This window comes from Dendrobates tinctorius, unplaced genomic scaffold (assembly GCF_039654945.1).
Source record: "Dendrobates tinctorius isolate UK_male_01 unplaced genomic scaffold, ASM3965494v1 ptg000037l, whole genome shotgun sequence".
NCBI classification, from domain to species: Eukaryota; Metazoa; Chordata; class Amphibia; order Anura; family Dendrobatidae; genus Dendrobates; species Dendrobates tinctorius.
The window spans coordinates 22501566-22525000 of record NW_027361705.1 but is presented as its reverse complement, the minus strand read 5'-3'; the positions used below and the strand labels follow the sequence as shown (position 1 = coordinate 22525000).

The window sequence follows — 23435 nt, the reverse complement described above, 5'->3', positions numbered from 1 at the left end:
AATGGGACCAACAAGGACTGGACGACCTCTAGTCTGAGGTCCCATGGTAGCCTAATGGCCAGCACCTATTATAAGTACATTTTTGGTTCACCAGATATATTCTTGGTTAAAACATTGAATTTGTTTGAATAATGTAATATATCAGACCTCCAGTGTAAATCCGGGAGAGCGCTCTGCAACGATCATGTGCGTTTTATAATAGGGGAGTTGTTTGGGTGCAGCTGTGCCCCAATTCCCACAAAACCTATGCTCCTGTCATAACAGTTCAAACAGCTTCACTGCCTTACAAATGCAAGAGAATCTGACTAATACAGGAGGCAATTTTTCCTTATACAGTAAAAGGTCTGCTATGGCATCTGATAAAATTGGATTTTGCAAACCCTAAACCAGAAGATTGAACCAACCAGGAAACGCCGATCTGTTCTACCAAAATGGTTTACTATGCAATTTTTTTTATTTGCGTTCCTAGAAGTTGTTTACCCTTATTATAACTTAAAGGGGTTGTCCGGGCTTTTCACATAATCTCAGTACATATCTGGGCTGCAGAATGCTGACAATAAGTAATTTACCTTGTTATAGCGCCATGGAATAAATGGCGCTATAACAATAAATAATAATAATAATTTACCTTCTGTCACCAGTTTGCAGCGTTTGCTAGATATCAGGTCTTGCTTGTAATAAAAACATCCAAGGGGGGGGGGGGGTGTTCTGGCATTGAAATGAGAACTGGTTGTTTCCTCCTACTCTACTAAAAACATGCCCTCTATAGCAACAACCTGCCCCTCAATAGCAACAGGCCCTCCCCGACCACATGAACAAGCTGGCCCTCCTCACACAGTAACAAATCCTCCCCCTCTAGCAGCCTCAGTGCAGAGAGCAGGACCACCCAGCTGCTCCTCCCCCAGACACACACTGAACAGTGATCTATGGAAAGTGAAAATAGTGCGGAGGAAACGACCAGTTCTCATTTCAATGCCAGAACACACCCTCCTGGACGTTTTTCTTACAAGCAAGAGATGATATCTAGCAAACCCTGCAAACTGGCCACAGAAGGTAAATTACTTATTGTCAACATTCTGCAGCCCAGATATGCACTGAGATTATGTGAAAAGCCCGGACAACCCCTTTAAACTGAACCAGTCAGTCGATTCATACTGCCCACACCACAGCAACATGAATCAGAGTCTGGCACCACGACTGGAGACAGGTATGTTTTTCTCTGAAACTCTTGACTATGTGGAAAAAGTGCTCATGTTCCATATACTGTATATAATTTACAGAAGATAGGCAGTTCAGAAGTTCCTGGATAGCAGGTTTGTCAAAGTTTAGTTGGGTATTTCGTCCACTAGTCTAAATTGAGGAATTAAAGAGACTTGCAGAAACCAGAGCAGTGGGGGGAGGGGGGGAGGAGGAGTAGAGGTGAGTATCTTTTGGAAATCAGCGAGTGCGTTATGCTACACGGAGGAATGCGGGGAGTGCATTATGCTACACGGAGGACTACGGGGAGAGCATTATGCAACATGGAGACCTATGGGGAGTGCAGTATACTACGAGGACTATGTGGCCCATTATGCTATATGGAGGGTTATTATAATATTTGGAGGGCTATGTTGGGGGGGGTCACAGTTGGGGGACCATACTGTGTTGGGGTCAACATATATTGCCGGGGAAGTGGAGGTGAGGTACAGTAGGGTCATCAAACCAGGGCTATGGATTCGGAGTCTGTGTCCATTTTGGTGGAGTTGGAGTCGGTATAAAATGGATCGACTTCTAAAATATATAATAAATTGGGTTCAGTAGTACAATGCAGGATGTGCTGTGAATGTTTTCATAAGAATTTGTGCAAGATATAAAATGTCCTATAAATGTTTGTTCTGTTACGAATATAAGGATATAGGCTTTTAGTTGAGATGAATCTGTTCTGCACATTAGGTACATGCTCAGTAGTGATCAGTGCTGTGGAGTCATAGATGAGATGAATCTGTGCTGCACTTTATGTACATGGTCAGTAGTGACCAGTGCTGTGGGGTCATAGATGAGATGAATCTGTTCTGCACATTAGGTACATGCTCAGTGACCAGTGCTGTGGAGCCATAGATGAGATGAATCTGTGCTGCACTTTATGTACATGCTCAGTAGTGATCAGTGCTGTGGAGCCATAGATGAGATGAATCTGTGCTGCACTTTATGTACATGCTCAGTAGTGACCAATGCTGTGGGGTCGGAGATGAGATGAATCTGTGCTGCGCTTTATGTATATGCTCAGCAGTGACCAGTGCCGGGCAGTTGGAGTCACGGAATTTGAGGAGTCTGAGTCAGTGGTTTGGCTTACTGACTCCACAGCTCTGCATCATACTGTGTGTAGAGATATTCACTGTGGAAGTATCATATAGTTTTTGTGAGGCACTTTTGTTGACATCATAAGTAGAGTTGAGCGAAACGGGTCGAAAAATTTCAAAAGTCGCCGACTTTTGGCAAAGTCGAGTTTCATGAAACGAAACCCGACCCTAGGATGAGGTCGGCCACGAGGTCGGTGACTTACGCGCCAAAGTCGCGTTTCAAAAGTTTGTTTTGCGCTTTTTCAGCCAATCAGGATCCACGGACACTGTGGGCAACATGATGACAGACAGGGGTCACCACCATCTTTCAGAAGGGCATGCAAGTGATTGGCTTGCTTTAGTGGGCGTCACAGGGGTTATAAAAGGGCGTGTACGCCGACCGCCATCTTACTTCTGCCGATCTTAGCATAGGGAGAGGTTGCTGATTCTGTAGGGAGAGCGTAAGGCAAGGAAGAAGAAAAAAAAACTGCTTCTGCTGCTAGCGATTTTGCCTGTACAACACACCAGTCACTGTGTGTGCAGTGCAAGGGGAGGCTATATTGTGGTGGATCAGCGGTGTTGGTTGTTAGGCTGCCTTCTAAGGCTTCCTGACAGCTGCATTGCTGTTTACCCACTGCTCTGCAAACTGCTTTTTTAAAAGCAATCCCAATTTTTTTTTTTGTCCTGCTGAGGTACTGAGCGTGCATTTTTTCACACCATACAGCGTCAGTGGGCCTCACACAATCCAAAAGTGTCCAGTGTCCACTAGTGTCTGCAGAAATTCAAAATCTCCCTTATCCTGTAGTCACTTTTTTCACACCTGTGCCATCGAGCCTGTGACATAGCGCTCTGATATTCAGTGGGCCTCACTCAATCCAAAAGTGTCCAGTGTCCACAAGTGTCTGCAGAACTTCAAAATCTCCCCTGTCCTATAGACACCTTGTACCTTGTTTTACATTACTATATAGTTTGTTGGATTTTGTCTACATTTCTACCAAAAATGAGGAAGGCTGGTGGAAGAGGCCGTGGAATTGGGCGGGGGTTGGCAGCTGGTAATGATGGTGTTGGTGGTGGATCTGATGGTAGTGGCAAAAGCAAAATAGGACCGAATGCAGGAGGTGTTGAGCCTGCGTCATTGTCTGGCTCCACAAGGCCTCGAAGGCTTAGTTTTCTAGGAGTTGGCAAACCACTTTTAAAGCCAGAGCTTCAGGAAAAAGTTTTGTCTTACATTGCTGACTCAGCCTCCAGCTCTATCGCCTCCTCTTCTGAAGTTGTAAAAAATAAAAGCACTGAGTCGTCATTGGAGGCTCATGTTCATGAACCACACCTTTCCTTGTGTCCTTCACCCCAACCAAGATTGAAGGATGACGCAGGCCATACTACTGATTACTCCATGGAGCTGTTTTCACATACCATGCCTGGATTATCAAGTGAAATGGTGAATTAGCCAGGCCAAGATGAATCTAACATGGAGTGCACTGATGCACAGCCGCTGATGGATGATTCTGCTGGTACATTCACTCAGAGCACTACATTGTCCTCGCAGTGTACAGAGCCAGATTCTGACCCTGATGAGACTCAGGTGCCCCTTCCCGCACACTATACCACCATACACGGTGACACAGAGGAAGGTGCACATGACATTGAAGAGGAGGTGATGGATGACCCAGTTGTTGACCCAGATTGGCATCCGTTGGGGGAAGAGGGTGCTGCTTCCAATAGCTCAGATGAGGAGGAGCATCCACAGCAGACATCGACATCGCAACAGCTGTTATCTGGCAGGCCCGGAGCACTCCAAAGACAGGTTCCAAAAATCAAAAGAGTTGCTGGACAGCTTGTCCAGAGGGTCAAAAGATCACAGCGTGCTAGGCCGCAAAATGTCTGCCAAAGTAGGAAGAGTGCAGTGTGGCACTTTTTTGAACAAAATCCTCATGATCAGGCCAAGGTTATCTGTAAGAAGTGCACAAAGACCTTTAGCCGAGGGAAAAATCTGAAAAATTTGAATACCAGTTGAATGCTTAGACATTTAACCAGCATGCACTTGCAAGCATGGACACAACACCAAACCTCAAGTGCCACATGTGCAACTGATCACAAAGAAGGTAGTCAACAACGCTACATTGTTTCCCCCACTGTAAGCCCACCGGTTAGCACAGCAGCAAATGTTGAGGTGTCGTTGCAAGGCCACAGCAGTCAGGGAATCCCACTGTTATATCAACGAAATACTGAATCTAGGCCATCAGAAAGAACACCAACTCCATCACCATCATCAACCCTCTCTCAGTCCGCCCTGTCCACCGCTACTTCCACCATATGCAGCTCTCAAGTCCAGCTCACCCTCCCAGACACTATGAGTAGGTCAAGAAAGTACTCAGTCTCTCATCCGCGTACACTGGGTTTGAACGCCCACATTGCCAAACTAATCTCGTTTGAGATGATGCCCTATCGGTTGGTGGAAAGCGCAGCTTTCCGCGAACTCATGGCCTATGCAGTACCACGCTATGACCTACCCAGTCGCCACTTCTCTCGCAAAGCCATCCCAGCCCTCCACCATCATGTGAAAGACCGCATTGTCCATGCACTCAAGTAGTCAGTGAGTGGAAAGGTGCACCTCACAACTGATGCATGGTCCAGTTGGCATGGCCAGGGCCGTTACGTGTTCATCACTGCGCACTGGGTTAATGTGGTGGATGCAGGGTCCACAGGGGACAGCGGTGGTGGGACAGTGCTGCCTAGCCCACGGTATAGGAAACAGTTGGCTGTAGGCGTTCGACCCTCCTCCTCCTCCAGAAGCGAAAGTTCGTCCACAGAGCGCAGTCGTACGAGCACTCCATCTGCAGCTGCCACTGTTGCACACGAGGTGTCCCCCTATCGAGCAGCTAGTGGAAAGCGTCAGCAGGCTGTGTTGCAGATGATGTGTTTGGGCGACAGACACACCGCCGAGGTGCTGGCCGAGTACTTGAAGCGACAAACTGAGTCATGGCTGGGCAGTGTACATCTTGAGGCAGGCAAGGTAGTTAGTGATAACGGCCGTAATTTTGTGGCAGCCATAGCCCTTTCAAAACTCAGCCACATACCTTGCTTGGCTCACAACTTGAACCTGGTGGTGCAGTGCTTCCTCAAAAATTATCCGGAGTTAACAGCCCTTCTCCAGAAGGTGCAAAGACTGTGCGCGCACATCCGCCGGTCGCCTGTACACTCCGTTCGTATGCAGAAGCTGCAGCGATTGCTCCACCTTCCCAACCACCGCCTCATTATCGACATTGCAACAAGGTGGAACTCCACCCTGCACATGGTGGAGCGGCTGTGCGAGCAGAGGCAGGCCATAATGCATTTGTGGGAGGATACACGGCCAGGCACTTTGAGAGCAGACATGGAGTTGACAGGTGTGCAGTGGTCGAAGCTGAAAGACCTCTGTAAAGTCCTTCAGTGTTTTGAGGAATGCACACGGCTGGTAAGCGCAGACGACGCCATCCTAAGCATGAGCATCCCACATATGCGTCTGCTCATGCAAACTTTGACGCACCTTAAGGAGCAGGCGTCTGCAGCCAATGTTGATGAGGAGGAAGAGGAGGAGGGAATCCTTGATGACATTCAGCCATTGTCTGCTCAGGGACCTCTCCTGGACGAGGTGGAGGAAGAAGAGGAGGAGGAGGAGGATGATGTTGGGGATGATTACTTAGGGGAGGAGGATGCATCTCGTGGGGCAAGTGAAAATGTTGGCGTGGCAAGGTCTGGTACAGGGTTTGTGCGTGACTGGAGGGATGTGGATTTGCCAGAATGTGCTCCTCCACCCAGCACTCGCAGTGCATCATTGACACCGGGAACATTGGCCCACATGTCAGATTATGCCTTGCAGATCCTAAAAATGGACCCCCGCATTGGCAAAATGATGAACGATGACGACTACTGGTTGGCCAGCATCCTGGATCCACGCTATAAAGGCAAATTACAAAAGATCATGCCACAGGAGAACCTTGACCTAATATTGGCTAATAAACAAGCAACTCTGGTAAATCGGTTGCTTGAGGCATTCCCAGCACACAGCAGCGGTGATGGTTCTCACACGAGCCGTACGGGCCGGGGGCAGCTTGGCAGAGGTGTTCATGGTGCACACAGCACAAGTGGCGTTGGAGACAGGGGTTTCATGACAATGTTGTGGACTGATTTTTCAAGTACCGCTGACACAACTGGTAATACTGCATCGATGGAAAGTGACAGGAGACAGCAGTTGTCAACTATGGTTACAAACTACTTTTCCTCCCATATCGATGTTCTCCCACACAGGTCATTCCCCTTTGACTATTGGGCCGCTAAACTGGACACCTGGCCTGAATTGGCACAATATGCCTTACAGGAGCTCGCTTGCCCAGCTGCAAGTGTGCTATCGGAAAGAGTCTTCAGTGCAGCTGGATCAATCCTGACAGAAAAAAGGACCCGTCTGTCAACCCAAAATGTGGATGATCTAACCTTCATTAAAATGAACCATGCATGGGTTTCCAAGGATTTTGTCCCACCTTCCCCTGATGACACATAGGGTGACAGAAAAATGGCTTGCTTTGGTCCACCTCTTCTTGGGACTTGACCTATTTCGCCTTTTGCATCAGCTGAATGTCCAACATCAACATATGCCACTTTCTAAAACTCCCTAACTGTGCTGCCTCCCCCCCCCCCCATGGCCGGGGTCACCACCTAGCGCACGACACAGTGCGAGTGCCGTTGCCCTGGACAGGTGGGTAGGCCGACTCTTGGGCGCGGGCACTGGCACAGGGTCCCTCACAGTGCAATCAAGTGTCTCTGACGGTGGTGGTGCACACCCGCCGTCAGACACACCGCCGTACTATGAGGGGCCCAGTGCCAGTACCGACGCCCACGAGTGGGCCCCCCTTGCTTGGGCAGGGCCCCAGCATTTGCAATCTTTACCTCTCCCTGCTCCTCCGCTGTGTAGTCTGGGCCGTCAAATCCATACTGTGCTTGACACCGTCTGAGCCTGCCTCCTGATGTATAGACATATATTTTGAATGTGTACGCTATCCATACATGTTATCCGGGCATACGGTACCCTTTCTCACCTTTGTGCAATCACGTGCAAGCCATACTGGGCCTAACACCGTCTGAGCCTGCCTCCTGATGTATAGACATATATTTTGAATGTGTACGCTATCCATACATGTTATCCTGGGATACGGTACCCTTTCTCACCTTTGTGCAATCACGTGTAATCCATACTGGGCGTGAGAACGGCTGGCGAGCTGTTAAGCAAGCCACAGCACCTGTGGTTTGCACACGTAAGTTTTTCATTTTTTCAGGAATGACGGTTAGGTCTAATTCCGGAACTGCGGTTGACCTGCACTTACTGGGAAATCATCGTTCGCGGATAATAATTGTAATCAGTGATCCCCATCACTAACGTTGTTCAGCGGGTTATCTGCACCTGTAAGCGACAAACGCTGGCCTTTTCAGAGTAGCGCACATGCTACAAACAGAACACATCTGACCAACTTCTAGTCCAAAACCTACACTACAGACCCCTGGTACATTATGGTAATAATATGGTAATATAGAGGGCATTATGGTTGAGTCCCGATTCATAATCACTCACAAATACATTATATTATAGAATGGTGAAAAATATTTAGTTATGTAAATATACTGAAATACAAGGGACACAACTGCTTTAATAGTCTCCAAAAAAGCTGAAACACAAGACATTGACACCGGAGCTGCCACTTGGCGCCATTCTGGAATGAACAAGCTTGTGTAGACATCTGGTAATTCCTTTACACCGGGTTACACATGGTTTAAGGATCTGAATGAAGGGGGATAAATAGCGGATCTATCTTTTGGATATTTGCATGAACCGTAATACAGACGTGTTATTCATGGTTCACCAATGCTAAGAGTTGATGTTGAGTAAGATATATCAGTCTTTGGCATTTCAACAGTGGATCCTTTGGTTTTCAGGGGAGATTTTCTCCCCTCTACCCATTGAACACACATGAAGGCTACGCTCAGGGGCTGGCTGGCAAATTTTAGCCTGGGGGGCAAGCACAATGCATTGGCCCATCGTGACGCGGGCCGCGGCCCATAATAAGGCTTGGTTCTCCCGTAGTAGCACATGAGTGACAGAGGTACACCTTCTAGCAACCCATTTCATAAAAATGGTTGAGGAACAATAAATACTGGAAATAGAAAAAAGGCTCTGTTAGTGTATCACCACCAAAAACACAAGTAAGTGCTCAATTAACAAATTTCTCTCATTTGCTTCATATCAGCGTGTCAGCCAGGGGTCCACAGCATACCATAACATTGATATCAGCAGGCTCGGACTGGCCCACTGGAGAACCAGAGGATTCTCCGGTGGGCCCAGGCACTGCACCTGCTGGCATACCTACCAGCAGCTGCCTAGTGCCCTCACTGCTCGAGGGTCCCCTCAGCCAGTGGCTATGTGGCCCCTGAGTCAAGGGGGCCCGCCCTGTGCCAGCGTAGCAGCAGCGACTGGATCCTGTCCCCGCTGCTAAAGCGAAATGAATATTCACGCTTCCCCATAACAGCGGGCAGCGTTAGCCGCAGGCTGAGGCTAACACTGTCCGCATGTAAAGCCCCACCACCGCACCACACACGCAAGCACACACAGACACACAGCACAGCTCACCTCCCCGCAGCACATCCCGGCAGCCTGCTTCCTGCCCAGCTGGATGACATCATCATCCATCGCGCTGTCTCAGACAGAAAGCTGCCGTGCAGAAAGCAGGACACCAAAGCTGCCGGGCCAAAAGCAGGACACAGATGTGCTGCGGCAAGGTGAGTTATGCTGCGTGTGTGTGTGCGCGAGAGATAGAGGTGATGGGGCCGGGGGAGGCAATGATGGAGGTGATGGGAAATAATGGTGGTGGGGGAGGCAATGATGGAGGTGGTGGAATGGGCAGTGATGGTGGTGGGGGAGGAGGCAATGATGGAGGTGATGGGCAATGATGGTGGGGTGAGACAATGATGGAGGTGATGAAATGGACAATGATGGTGGTGGGGGAGGAGGCAATGATTGAGGTGTTGGAATGAGCAGTGATGGGGGGTGGTGGGGGAGAATGATAGGGGTGGTGGGAGAGAAGGCAATGATGGAGGTGGTGATGAGGACAATGATGGGGGTGGAGAGGGGCTGCATTCTCTCAGGGGACTATATTATATTCTGGGGCTACATCATACTATATGAGGGGGCTACAGTATGTTCTGGGGGGGCTACAGTGTACTCTAAGGGGGGCTGCTTTATATTCTGTGGTTGGGCTGCATTATTCTCTCAGGGGACTACATTATATTCTAGGGGGGGCTACATCATACTATATGAGGGGGGCAGCATTATGCCCTATGAGGGGGATACAGTATAATATATGGGGGGGCTGCATTATATTCTGTGGTGGTGCTGAATTATACTATATGAGAGGGGCTGCATTATACCCTATGAGGGTTCTACATTATATTCTATGGTGGGGACTGCATTATATTTTATGAGGGAGGCTAAATTATATTCTATGAGGGGGCTACCCCTATATGATTCTACCCCAACACCTGCTACATAGCTAAGACGTGTACTACCTTATATTATACCCGGATATTAGCGTGTTTTACCACACAATAAGTGGTCTTGTATTTATTTCTATGTAGCTACATAGTGGGCCCCAGGAATGACTCTCTCTGGTGGGCCCAAGGTGCTCCAGTCCGATGCTGCATATCAGCACAAATCCGGCCTTGCTGCAGGTCCAGCTCTCTGAACCCTCGGCACGCTATACCACCACCATCAGTACATGATAATACTACCGTAATGTTACTAAACTCGTTGCATTCAACGCGGTTAGCCAAACTGCACACAGCAGCAGGGATCAAACATCTACCATCAAATTAAGGAAGTTCCCCAAACATCAGTATGTATATTACAGGTAGAATATAATGAATCTTTCAAATATGCTCAGTGGTCACCCATTTATCAAATAGGGATAATATTGGACGTGGACACCACTTAGGGTCCCGATACATTTAGCGACGCACCACCGATCCCGACAACGATACGACCTGGTAGGGATCGCTGGTGTGTCGCTAAATGATCGCTAGTAAGCTGCCAAACAGGCAGATCTCTTCAGCGACGCAGCAACGATCCAGCGATCAAACACAGCGATGGGCGCTGGCCAGCGGGACGCCGACGACGATAAAATGGCCCAGGACATTCCTGCACGATCAAGCGATATCCAGCAGGAGGGCCGGTCACTGCTGCGTGTCACATGTAGCGAGATCGCTGTTGCGTCACAAAATCGGTGACGCATTAGCGATTTCACTATGTGAGACACTGCCTTTACCGCAGGGCGCAGGCACTGGGCAGCAGGGACTGGAATAGGAGTGGGACCCGGACTGGCCTGTGGGCTCTGGGTCTGTGGCACACTAACCTAGAGGATCACTTCCACATTATAGAGCAGACCTGGGCAAAGTGTGGCCCGCGGGCCACATCCGTAACGAGACAGCCATGGGGCTGGAAATCAGATGTCCACGAGCCACACAATGCCCGCCTGGCCGCTTGCAGGGAAAGGGACGAGGTGAGTATGTGGTGTTTTTTTTCCTTATGTGTATGGGCCATTTGGGCACACCTGGGGTGGGTGACGACGTGGTGCTGCAAACCTCCTGGGGTGGGTGACATGAGGGGGTGATATGGTGCTGCTGCTGCACATGGTGTTGCATATGGGGGCGACGTGCCGCACATGGGGGAGGCCACGTGGGGCCTCGTGCAGTGTATACAGGGAGGCCGCGTGGGCCTCGTGCAGTGTATACAGGGAGGCCGCGTGGGCCTTGTGCAGTGTATACAGGGAGGCCGCGTGGGCCTCGTGCAGTGTATACAGGGAGGCCGCGTGGGCCTCGTGCAGTGTATACAGGGAGGCCGCGTGGGCCTCGTGCAGTGTATACAGGGAGGCCGCGTGGGCCTCGTGCAGTGTATACAGGGAGGCCGCGTGGGCCTCATGCAGTGTATATATACTGCCAGTTCCTCCATGGCATATATGGCATGTGACTATGTGTAGGAGGAGGGACTCAGCAAATGGTTTGTCATCATCATTATCTGCAATGACCTGTGCGTTACCTTTAGTCCCAAATAAAGATCTACTTTACTGGCCCCTCATCCATGGAATATACATACAGTATATGGTATGTGTAGGAGGAGAGACTCAGCACATTGTTTGGTATATCATCTTCTCATAGTGTTAGGCCAGGTTCACATTGCATTAATGACCCTGCGTTCAACGGGATCCGTTACATAGCGGCACTAATCCTGTGTAATAGATGCGTTAACCCACCCATTGGCTGCAATGATACTAACGCATCCAAAATCGGCATGATGCGTTACTTCATGACGTACCCTTGAACGCGGTCTGCAGCATTAGGGGGTGCGTCATGAAGTAACGCATCGTGACGATTTTGGAATGCGTTTGGATGCGTTAGTATCATTGCGGCCAATGGGTGCGTTAACACATCCGTTACATGGGATTAGTGCCGCTATGTAACGGATCCCGTTGAACGCAGGGCCATTAACGCAATGTGAACCTAGCCTAATTCAGGACTGAGGAGGATTCAGGACAACACTACAGGGAGGAGGATAGACGACATTAGTTGTTGCTGCCAAGGGCTCATACTCACTTGCGAGAGACTCGCATGATTATCGTGCGAGTCTCTCACATGAAAACCTGGCACTGCCGCCGGCACTGGGACCGGAGCGTGCGGATACATGTACTTCTATGCAGCTGCACGCTCTGGTCCCAGTGCCGGCGGCAGTGCCGGATTTCCATGTGAGAGACTCGCACGAGAATCATGCAAGTGAGTATGAGCCCTAAGGGTAGGGGAAGTAATATAAAGTGATTTTAGGCAAAATCTGTGGAGAGATCTAGGTCCAGCTCCAATCATTATATAGAGTTAAGCTGGTCTCACACTTGCATATTTTGGCTGCACACGGATCCGTTTTCGTCTCCATTGACTTTCAGTGGTGACGGATGGGACTTGCGTGTGCATCCAGTTGTCACCGTTTTCTCACGGATCGCTGTGTCTGCATAGTTTATCAGATGCACAAAAACGCAACTTGTTGCAGTTTTGTGTCAACTGAAAAACACACAGGCGCAGGGAGACGCACGGATCCACGGCTACACGTCTGGAATTAAAATGGAGATCTATGGAGCACGGATCCAGGACAACACGGATCTGTGTGCAGGGATCCATTTTGCGGCACTGAGCATGCTCGGAAGCGAGGGATGTGCTGTATGGGAAGGTGATGAAACTGTATGGGACCAGACTGCAGACATAATGTAGATTGTCCGCATGCTGCTCTGTCATACAGTGATCTTTCCCGCCTCACTAGAAGGGCTTGTGCCCTATGTTAATGTAGGGAAGGTGACCTGACGGACGGACGGACTAGTCAGAGTGAAGAAAGATAGGTTTGCACAGTGTAGGTAGGAGACAGTGATTACAGTGGGGAAACAACTAGAAAAGTGTAGTGGACGTGCAGTACCTTGGGATGACCATTAGATGGCAGGGTGGAGTGTGAGTAAAGGACTTTACAGCAGCTTAGGGCTTTAGAAACCGTTGGTCATGGGGGGCGTGGTGACAGTTAGTGACAGTTTCAAGGAACCGGGGAAGTTATAAATTCTGAGGGAGGGTTCCAGAAGGTTCCAGTCCCCAGGGGGAGCTCAAGTGACAGGAGGACTTCGCCAGTCTGTGTGCCCTGAGGAGAATCCGACCAAGGGGACTGAGGAGAGGAAACGTCAAGGGGGTGGTCCTGACAGGGAAGGACCGCAGCAGAGACAAGGCTCTGGGTGGAAGACACCGTATGTGTTATGACGAAACTGACCAGTAAAGTGCTGTTGGTGTACGGGCCTAAGGCGGCCACAGTAACCGAGCTGTCAGGATTGTTACAGTGTGAGACGGGACGTGACGTATAAATATGTCCCTAGTGTAACATACGGTGTTGGAGCGGCCCTGAACACGGAGGGCAGAGAGAGATATCGCGGTGTACCGCGAGGACCGTCAGTCGGACGGTGAGCAATAAACTTGGACCTGTTGCACCCAGAATCTGCCTCATCGTGTCTCTGTATCATCTCTGCGCGGTACAAAAGTAGGACCACCCCCCCAGCTCGGCACCCCACCACCGACACTACATTAATGTTAATAAAATGTATTGGGAGCATGTATATAACATGGGAGCACCTGGTTAGGGGCTGCACAAGTGGTCTGCTCTCACACTAGCGTTTTGGTACCATGCGTTGTGATGTGTAGCAATCCTGATGCATCCTGATCCAGATTACATCACTATACTTAACATAGAAACGCAAGGAACTGCGCTTGCATCAGGATCAGGATGCATCGTGTGCACCGACACATATCACAGCACTTACCAATTCACAAAGGACATGAACAAAAAATGCCACAATACATGGTAAGGCTACAACTGAGGAGCCGGGGCCTGATCACAAGAGCTCACAATCTGAGGAAGCAGCAATGCTGAATAACAGTCTACACTGCGTCACTAGATCCTTGTACAGGGGTATAATGAGGCCTCACTGTACAGGAGAGACCAGAGCGAGGAGCTGGGGCCTGATCACAAGAGCTGACAATCTGAGGAAACAGCAATGCTGAATAACAGTCTACACTGTGTCACTAGATCCTTATACAGGGGTATAATGAGGCCTCACTGTACAGGAGAGACCGGAGCGAGGAGCCGGGGCCTGATCACAAGAGCTGACAATCTGAGGAAACGGCAATGCTGAATAACAGTCTACACTGCATCACTAGGTCCTTATACAGGGCCCAGGGGTATAATGAGGCCTCACTGTACAGGAGAGACCAGAGCGAGGAGCTGGGGCCTGATCACAAGAGCTGACAATCTGAGGAAACAGCAGTGCTGAATAACAGTCTACACTGCATCGCTAGATCCTTATACAGGGGTATAATGAGGCCTCACTGTACAGGAGAGACCAGAGCGAGGAGCTGGGGCCTGATCACAAGAGCTGACAATCTGAGGACACAGCAATACTGAATAATAGTCTACACTGCGTCACTAGATCCTTATACAGGGGTATAATGAGGCCTCACTGTACAGGAGAGACCGGAGCGAGGAGCCGGGGCCTGATCACAAGAGCTGACGATCTGAGGAAACGGCAATGCTGAATAACAGTCTACACTGCATCACTAGATCCTTAGACAGGGCCCAGGGGTATAATGAGGCCTCACTGTACAGGAGAGACCGGAGCGAGGAGCAGGGGCCTGATCTCAAGAGCTCACAATCTGAGGAAGCATCAATGCTGAATAACAGTCTACACTGCGTCACTAGATCCTTGTACAGGGGTATAATGAGGCCTCACTGTACAGAAGAGACCAGAGCGAGGAGCTGGGGCCTGAGTCAGGAGCAATAGTAGTCTGCCGAATAAACAGAGGACAGTTAGCTCATGTGCATGTCCTGCTTAAATACCAGTCCCCATTAGCTTAGGCCAACACGTGTCATGCTACCAGAGTTTGCTGCATGTCGTTGCAACATCTCAGCGCAATACAAGTGAATGGGGTCCCATTTCAAGTCTCGAAGCAAGCTGAAGATAGTCCACATACATTGGATTACTTGCATCTCATAGTCGCAGTACCCTCAGGGTTGCAATGCGATTCCATTCACTTGCAATGCACTGCATGTAAGGCTAGTTTCACACTAGCGTTTCACTGACCTGCGTCGGTCTGCGCACGGCCGCCGCTAAGCTCCGCCCAAGGCTGTGCCTCCTCCGGTCAGCTCCGCCTATGGGCACATGATGCTGGTTGCGACCTGCGTACCCTATCTTTAGCATTGGGTAAGCAGGTTGTGCGCAGGTATGCGTTTGCCAGCGCATGCGTCCTTTTGACGGTGTGCCGACCTGCACCAAACGCACCGTGTTGCATTTTGGTGCGCTCGGCGCACCGTCAAAAGGACGTATGTGCTGACAAACGCATACCTTAAGATAGGGTATGCAGGTCGCATGCAGCGTCATGCACCCATAGGCGGAGCTGACCGGAAGAGGCGCGGCAGGGGGGGCGGAGCTTAGCAGTGGCCGTGCGCAGCTCCAGGAAACGCTAGTGTGAAACTAGCCTAACAGCTACACCTTGCAAGCTTTGGTCGCGCAACAGGTGTGGTGTCTAAAGTCCACGTGTAGCCCGAGCCTTATAAAGAAGCATTCAGAAGCTATTTGAACAAATTTCCTCATATACACGAACACTCCGCTTGGCTGAGAGCGTGTGGTTTTCAATTTATTTATTTTTTTTTTAACAATGAGGAGAAGGAGACAGGTTGCTGAAAACCCCTCTGGCAGCAGCTTATGTCCTAGAGAGAACAAAGAATTTGGCACAGTCCGCCATCGGCTAAGTGGTGCCCACCACAGTCAGTAGATTGCTGGTTGGTTTTGCCAAACTCAGCAGAGTAAGCCAACATTTATCTATTGGGTAAAGACACTTTTTGAAGTATTTCATAGTCCTGCCTGGTATACCATTATCATCCGATGCCAAGCAGGACTGAGAGCAGCTGACATATACCATTGGTGGTGCGGCTTGTTGCTTACAGAAAAAAAAAAAAAAAAAAACTGTTATATTACATGCCTACCCTTATTATCTCCCCAACAATCATTGTCAGAACAGCCCTTACATTATTTTTGCTTTATTGCTTAGCGGTAACAAATATTCTGATGAGTAACATTGATAGGATGTCTGGTTCGTGAAGGGTCTAGAGTCTGGAACAACCCAAAGCCCAGAAAAAAGGAGCAAAATTCTGTAAAATGTGAACTGGCGCTTTTTTTTCTGTGCCACTGAGAACTTGGGGCAGTATAAGAACTGCAACATTGCCCCATTCACTTAAATAGGCTTGTGTCACAGTACCTGCGGTAGGACTTGGTTAGTCGTGGTGACCGGGCAAACTGATGGGGCAACAGACACCACGTATTGTGCAATCCCAGTGTTTGTATTACCCCTTCCGGCGATCAGTGTAGCTGCTCCTTTGATGATAACATCCAAGGACACAAGTTTACCGAAGACCTAGAAGGCTTTGTTTTACAACTCTGCGGAAGCAATCGATATTCATGTATTAGGAAATGTAGTTGAGAAAAGGGCACATTGCTCTGTATGAGCAGACAAGGACACCGTATACCTGTGGACCCAATAAAGTGCCACATAGTATTACAGACAAATGACGCTACTACAGCATGACTATATGGCCATGATTGGGCTTATTGATTTCCCAGGAAGGCCGCTGTTTTCAAGAAACTCAGATGATGGTATCTCAAGTATATGGTGAATGCTGTTCAGCAGGATCAGGGTCTAGCTGAGTCACACGAAGAAAGCCAGGACCCGGACAGACCAGAGTCAAAAATATATAATAAATATACACTTTGCTTGAACCGTTAAATGCAGCAGATTTTTTGCACAAAATGCTTAAGCTAAATGGTAATATGGCCTTAAGGATTCCATACGCAAGAGATAAAAGTTGGTCGACCATCTAACGTGTGTGGAGACCTCTGAAGTATTTTACAGTCCTACCTGGTATACCATTATCATTTGGATATAGATGTTATACTACAGACCAAAGCTTTCTTTTCCATTCCAGTCCACAAATCTCTCTCAGCATTTAGAGTCTTTTCATATGAAAAGGTCAAAAGTCAAAGAAAAATGTGTAAATTGTAGTCAAGACTGCAGAGGAGAACGGTTAAGGATTTAAGCCCCATACACAATAGATGACTGCTGGCTGGTAGCTAACCCGGCTGTCCCTCCCATATACAGGAGCACCCACACTGGCCGAGCTCGCCTGAGAGCAGCTGACATATACCACCATTGGTGGTGGCTTACCACTTATAGAAGAAAAGGATCATCTGACCGATATAGGACATGCCTACCCTTCTCGCCGACGTGCGCCAAACGCACCTTGTTGCATTTTTGTGCGCTTGGCGCAGCGCAAAAAGGGCGCATGCACCGGCAAAAACATACCAGCGCACGGTCAGCATACCCAACGCTAGATATAGGGTACGCTGATCGCATGCAGCGTCATGCGACCCTAGGAGGAGCTAACCGGAGGGGGTGCGGCCGGGGGTGGAGCTTAGCGGCAGCCGAGCGCAGCACCTGGTAACGCTAGTATGAAAGTAGCCTTAGCGATAACATAAATAAGTATTCTGATGCGTAACATTGATAGGATGTCTGGTTGGTGAAGGGTCTATTGTCTGGAATGCCCCAAAGCCTAGAACAAAGGAGCCAAATGCTGTAAAATGTAAAGCGGCCCTTTCTTTTTGGTGCCACTGAGAATTTGAGCCAGTATAAGAACTGCAACATTGCCCCATTCACTTAAATTGGCTTGTGTCACAGTATCAGAGGTAGGACTTGGTTAGTCGTGGTGCCAAGCCAAACTGATGGGGCAACAGTCACCAAATGTATCCTGTTATTATGTAATCAATGTTAGTTATTGCATTACACCCGAAAATTATTTATATTTTCTTAAAAGTCTCACCCGTGCCTGGACCATGATGTACACACTGATCGCGGGTGTCAAGACCTGGACTTGACTGTCTCATATTCCTACAAGGGTGTCAGGTTCTGGTGAGGAGATGAGCGTCCACCACGTACATCAATGTCTGTGTATGGACGTCTGAATAAGGCTTTATAATTAAGATCAAGCACACACAGATTGATGTTGGCAGAAGGCAAAGAATCATCTCACATGTATAGGGGTGCCATGATTTTCCAATGATGGCTGACACTGGAGAAAAGATGCAGGGCCATTTAAATTCCAACATGCCCATTAATTTGTTCTCAAGTGAACTAGAGCCTTATCATCCACTCCCTACTCAGAATATATGTACACACGGCAGAGTCGAGCGTCCATGTGTATAGGGAGCTCCACACAGCTGTGAGGTGATACCTATGGAGACTGTATGGCCAGCTTAAGGGCCCACGCACACTGCTGTATTATGTACCTCTAAAAACAATTGTATGAAATCCAAATAGAGAAAAACCAATGGCGTGGTATATCATAAGTTGTATTATGGATTGATGTTGCTTGTGTCGTACACAACTTACAATTTGCAGCATTTTTTCTATGCATTACAGATAAAAATAGACATGGAGACTATGGGAAGAAAATAAGAATAGCTTAAAAGAGTAGTAGTTATGGCTGTGTTTGAGATTGTCACTTGTGTATTTAGTGCCAAAACAGGAATTGAATCCCATTCTGGAAAATGAATGATTATAGCACCACGCAATGTACAATCCCAGTGTTTGTATTACCACTTACCGCGATCAGTGTAGCTGCTCTTTTGATGATAACATCCAAGGACACAAGTTTACCGAAGACCTAGAAGGCTTTGTTTTACAACTCTGCGGAAACAAACGCCATTCATGTATTAGGAAATGTAGTTGAGAAAAGGGCACATTGCTTTGTATGAGCAGAAAACGACATGGTATAGCAGTGGACCCAATAAAGTGCCACATCGTATTACAGACAAATGACGCTACTACAGCATGACTATATGGCTATGATTGGGCTTATTGATTTCCCAGGAAGGCCGCTGCTTACAAGAAACTCAGATGATGGTATCTCAAGTATATGGTGAATGCTGTTCAGCAGGATCAGGGTCTAGCTGAGCCACACGAAGAAAGCCAGGACCCGGACAGGCCAGAGTCTAAAATATATAATATACACTTTGCTTGAACAGTTAAACGCAGCAGATTTTTTGCACCAAGGTCTTAAAAGCTACATGGTAATATGGTCTTAACAATTCCATACGCAAGAGATAAAAGTAGGCCAACCGTCCTACGTGTATGGAGACCTCCCAACTGTCCCTGGACAGATGATGTTGGGGAACAAAAGGATGAAGGAGATTGTATGCAATGGTGTGAGCGCTCCTGTGTATGGGCGAACCGTGAGAGATAGCTGGCGGACGAGGTAGGTCAGCCAATGGATCAGTACTGTGGCAGCGTCAGCCTGCAATAGTCTTCACCAGCAGTCTGTGGAAGGGGGCACATATTTAGTGCAGTTGGTGAGACAACTACTGAAGTACCCGCTGCCCAAGGATCACAACAGTCTATCACTTTTGCATCCTCTTTTTCTGTGGAGTCTTCACAATGCTAATACAAAACACTGACACAGAGATCGTTATGCAACATTTATTATTGCCATCATCTTGAAAATGGAATTTGAGGTGTGTAGATTGGAAAAAAAAAAATATAGTAATTAAAAGGATCAGGTTACAGGTCATCAGAAATAAAAACAAGTCTTCCACCTTGGGCCATTCTCATGTTGGCTCAGTGCCCAAATTCCCATCTAAACCATAAAAGCATGAGCATGGATTAGGAGATCTTGTATCAGCGTCTTGCTATGCACGAGACCCCACTTTTAGATTTCAAAAGCGTGGATTTCTGCACCAGACTGTTCCTCCATATCATAAGTCAACCGGAATGGGAAATTGCTACTTGAGTAGTTTTGCTGTAGGTATTGCTAGGAAACAGCAAGATGGCCCTTATTGGAGGATCGTTAGATCGGTATCCATCTAGGAACAAATGGACCACGATTGAGGACTGTTCCCGTCAGTCCAATTGTTAATCAGACCTTGGGATGTGCAATTTTGGTACTTTATGCTTATTTTCTCTACGTGTAGGTAGAACGCATCTGCCTATAGACAAGGAGTTCACTAAATGCAAAAGATTTTCTTCTTTTAATGTTTTTTGCTTTTATTTCCTCCATCATTATTGAAAGAAAAATAAATTGCTAATTATGTTTTTGTTTTGTTTGGTCAATCTGATTATTTAAACAACCTCGTTAGCCTCTTACGGTCTGCACTCAGGATATTTAAAAATACCTCTGCACTTCCTTGTGAAAAGCGGTGTGGCGGAGCACTACGACTAGGTGGCCACATTGCACGGGAAGGCTATACCTACAGAATATCCAGGCCGATGATACGTTTGCCCCCCATTCTGCAGATTATCGAAGCACACACACAGAACCTTGTCTTAACATTTACAAATTCCCTTTCTAGCCAAGGGCACCAGCAGCAGCATACCCTATTCTTCCAGCCATCCCCGCCCCCCTCTGGAGACGTCATCATTCCCAACCCCCAAAACTGCCATTGAACCACATGACTGCTGCTTCTCAAAAACTAGGTAAAAGGTCACAGCTCTGCAGAACATGCTGATGAGCGCTGCTCTGGAAGGAAGACCACTGATCAATTATGGCTTTTTTTTTTTTTTTTTTTTTTAATCCCTGCAGAAGACAATTAAGCCCCTAATTGCATTTTTCATGCCATTTTGCAAAAAGATATTGTATATCGGATCATCCTGCACCGATAGAATGTTGCCATTATCAACCGACAATGCAAATAATAAACACAATGTAGCACTGTCTGCAGGCCCAGAAGCAATCACCACTAGATGTAATATTGTACCGGGGAGATTTAGCTTTTCTACAGTTTTACGTAAACTGTCTGCATACCACTGCTCCACGTATATAGGGGCAGAGAGCGCAAAAGGGCAGAAAACACAAATACAACTTATAGAAAACTAATATTAGCATAAGGACAGATCTTAGATTTGTATTTTATGGAGTCGGTAATACATGTATATATTAGGGTGAGATTGTAACAGGGGCAAAGTCCTCTCCCCTTAGGAGCTGATCATATAGTGGATGTTAGATATGTAATGTAACCATATTCACATGTACAGAACCCTGGAATCAATGGGGATCTAAAATTATATAATAGTAAGTGACATACAGGGGATAGATATCAGCATATAATGAATGAGAACAGCACATGGCTGTAGCTAGACACATCACATACATAGAGGCCCAGAATGAATGGTGTAGCACGGACATGGCAATGCAAGGGTGACACCACCACATATCAACCACTGAGGACTCTCAATTCTAAATATTCTACAGTCATCTCTGCCTACAGCGTATATCATGTTGACACTATATAAAGTTACGTTCGCATGCAGGGTATGGACCCAGGGCCTTATCCGGAGGAAGCGTATCATAATCCACTAAGAAATAAAGATTGAGAAAAGATGAATGCCATTTACCTGGGTTTGCTTAGCTCTTGACAAGCTGCAGCCTGGATTCTGCAAATCTCCAGCCTCTCTCCCCTGCAGCCCTATACAGAATGGAAAGTCAGCCCCAGCCCAGTCCCATCCTACCAGAGGGAGGAGTGATCATTGTTTCCTGACACACTGTGCACACAGGAGTCCTGGCAGCTGGGAAGAATCTCATTCAAACTCACACAGGAGGAGATGTTATGAAATGAGCAGATGACAGAATTGTGCTTTTTGCTTGATCAAGGAAGTGAGGCTGTATAGAAAGCTGCATTCGCAGTGCGCCATAGGCCACTATGTACAGTATATATAAGGACTCTTTCACGCATCAGTTTTTTGGCGTCAGTCGCAATCCGGCAGTTTTAGAAAAAAACGGATGCAACGGATCCGTTTTTCTGCCGTTTCCGACTGCCCTACCTGTTAATAATAATTGGAGCATGCGCAGTTTAAAAAAACAGAATCCTTTGCTGGATTCCGTCATTTGACCGACAGCAACAGATCCGGCGCCCATAGGCTTCCATTCTAGCAAACGACAGATGGCGCTGGATCCGTCGCTGTCCGACTTTTCGACGGAGACAAAAAAATGTTACTTTGTCCGTCGTCTCCGGCCGCCGGACACAAAATTTCCGACAGATCCGGCGAACGACGGATGAAACATGAGGCTGTCAGTCTCAATCCGTCGCTAATACAAGTCTATGAGAAAAAAAACGGATGCGGCAGCATCATTTGCCGGATCTGTTTTTTTTCTAAAACTGCCAGATTGCGACTGATGCCAAAAAACTGATGTGTGAAAGAGGCCTTAGATACACATGTGTTGTCCTTGTGGAGTATGTTTGACCACTAAAATCTATGGAGAAGTCTGCGTATGCAACGACTGTTCATGAATTACAAATGTGGTGTCAATTAAAGAAGCACTCCTCCCATTAAAATTTATATCATCTGAATATATTGCAATCATCATATCACTGTGCACTTACAATTGCTCATTTTACATTTCTACCCAGTTAATTCATCTCCTTTACATTAGGTCTTTGACATCGTGATTAAAAACTGACTAGCTGAATCCTTCTAAGTAGAGATGAGCGAACATCGTTGGTTCCCTCCTTATTCAGCAAGCTATAAGCGTTTACCGAAAAAGCTGCATTGGGAACCCAGATACCTGGAGCGCTCCCGATAATCTGCATGTGTCACAGCTGTGTGACAGTCAGAACACATGCAGCCTGTGTGTTGTGACTGTCACACAGCCGCGACACATGCAGCTGCGGCACCGAACAGCTGATTATTGGGAGCGCTCAAGTTATCCGGGTTCCCTCTGTAGCTTCTTCAGTAAGCGTTAGGGTATGTGCTCACGCTGCGGATCCGCTGTGGATTTGGCCTCTGCGGATCCGCAGCAGTTCTGCAGACAGTGTACAGTACCATGTAAGTCTATGGGATTTGCAATCCACAGTGCACATGCTGCGGTTTTTACACTGCGGAAAAGCTGTGGTTTTGAATCCGTAGAAATAAATGACATGTCAATTCTTTCTGCGGATTCCGCTGCGGTTTTCCCCTGCGGTTTGACACCTGGACAATGGAATAGGTGGCAAACCGCAGCGGCCAATCCACATGTAAAATCGCAGGTCAATTTACCTTCAGTTTTACCTGTGGATCCGCATGGAAAAATCCGCTGGTGAATCCGCAGCGTGTGCACATAGCCTTATAGCTTGCTGAATAAGGAGGGAGCCGACGATGTTCGCTCATCTCTACTTCTAAGGCCTCTTTCAAACATCAGTTTTTTGCCATCAGTTGCAATCAGGCGTTTTTAGAAAAAAACGGATCCAGTGACTGATTACGCTGGATGCGTTTTTTTTCTCATGGACTTGTAGTAGCGACGGATGGCCTCACGTTTCGTGCGTCGTTCAATGGATCCGTCAGAAATGTTGTGTCCAGCGGCCGGAGACAACGGACAAAGTAACATTTTTTGTATTGGTCGAAAAGTCAGACAGCGACGGATCCAGCACCGTCCGTCGTTGGCTATAATGG

At 47.7% G+C, this 23435-nt stretch overlaps 1 protein-coding gene across 2 annotated transcripts in view; it reads right to left on the bottom strand.

Annotated features, from left to right (window-relative positions):
• The window catches only part of CPT1A (carnitine palmitoyltransferase 1A), a 119654-nt gene extending 98065 nt beyond the window's left edge, over positions 1–21589 (bottom strand). Inside the window, exons 1-2 of one of the 2 annotated variants that reach the window (XM_073573902.1) lie at positions 21405–21589; positions 18622–18704 (exon numbers count right to left, since the gene is read on the bottom strand). The gene's annotated coding sequence lies outside the window, so the exon portion shown is untranslated. The remainder of the gene's footprint in view (positions 1–18621; positions 18705–21404) is intronic. The other variant, XM_073573903.1, reaches the window with a different exon arrangement.
• Positions 21590–23435: the final 1846 nt, after the last annotated feature.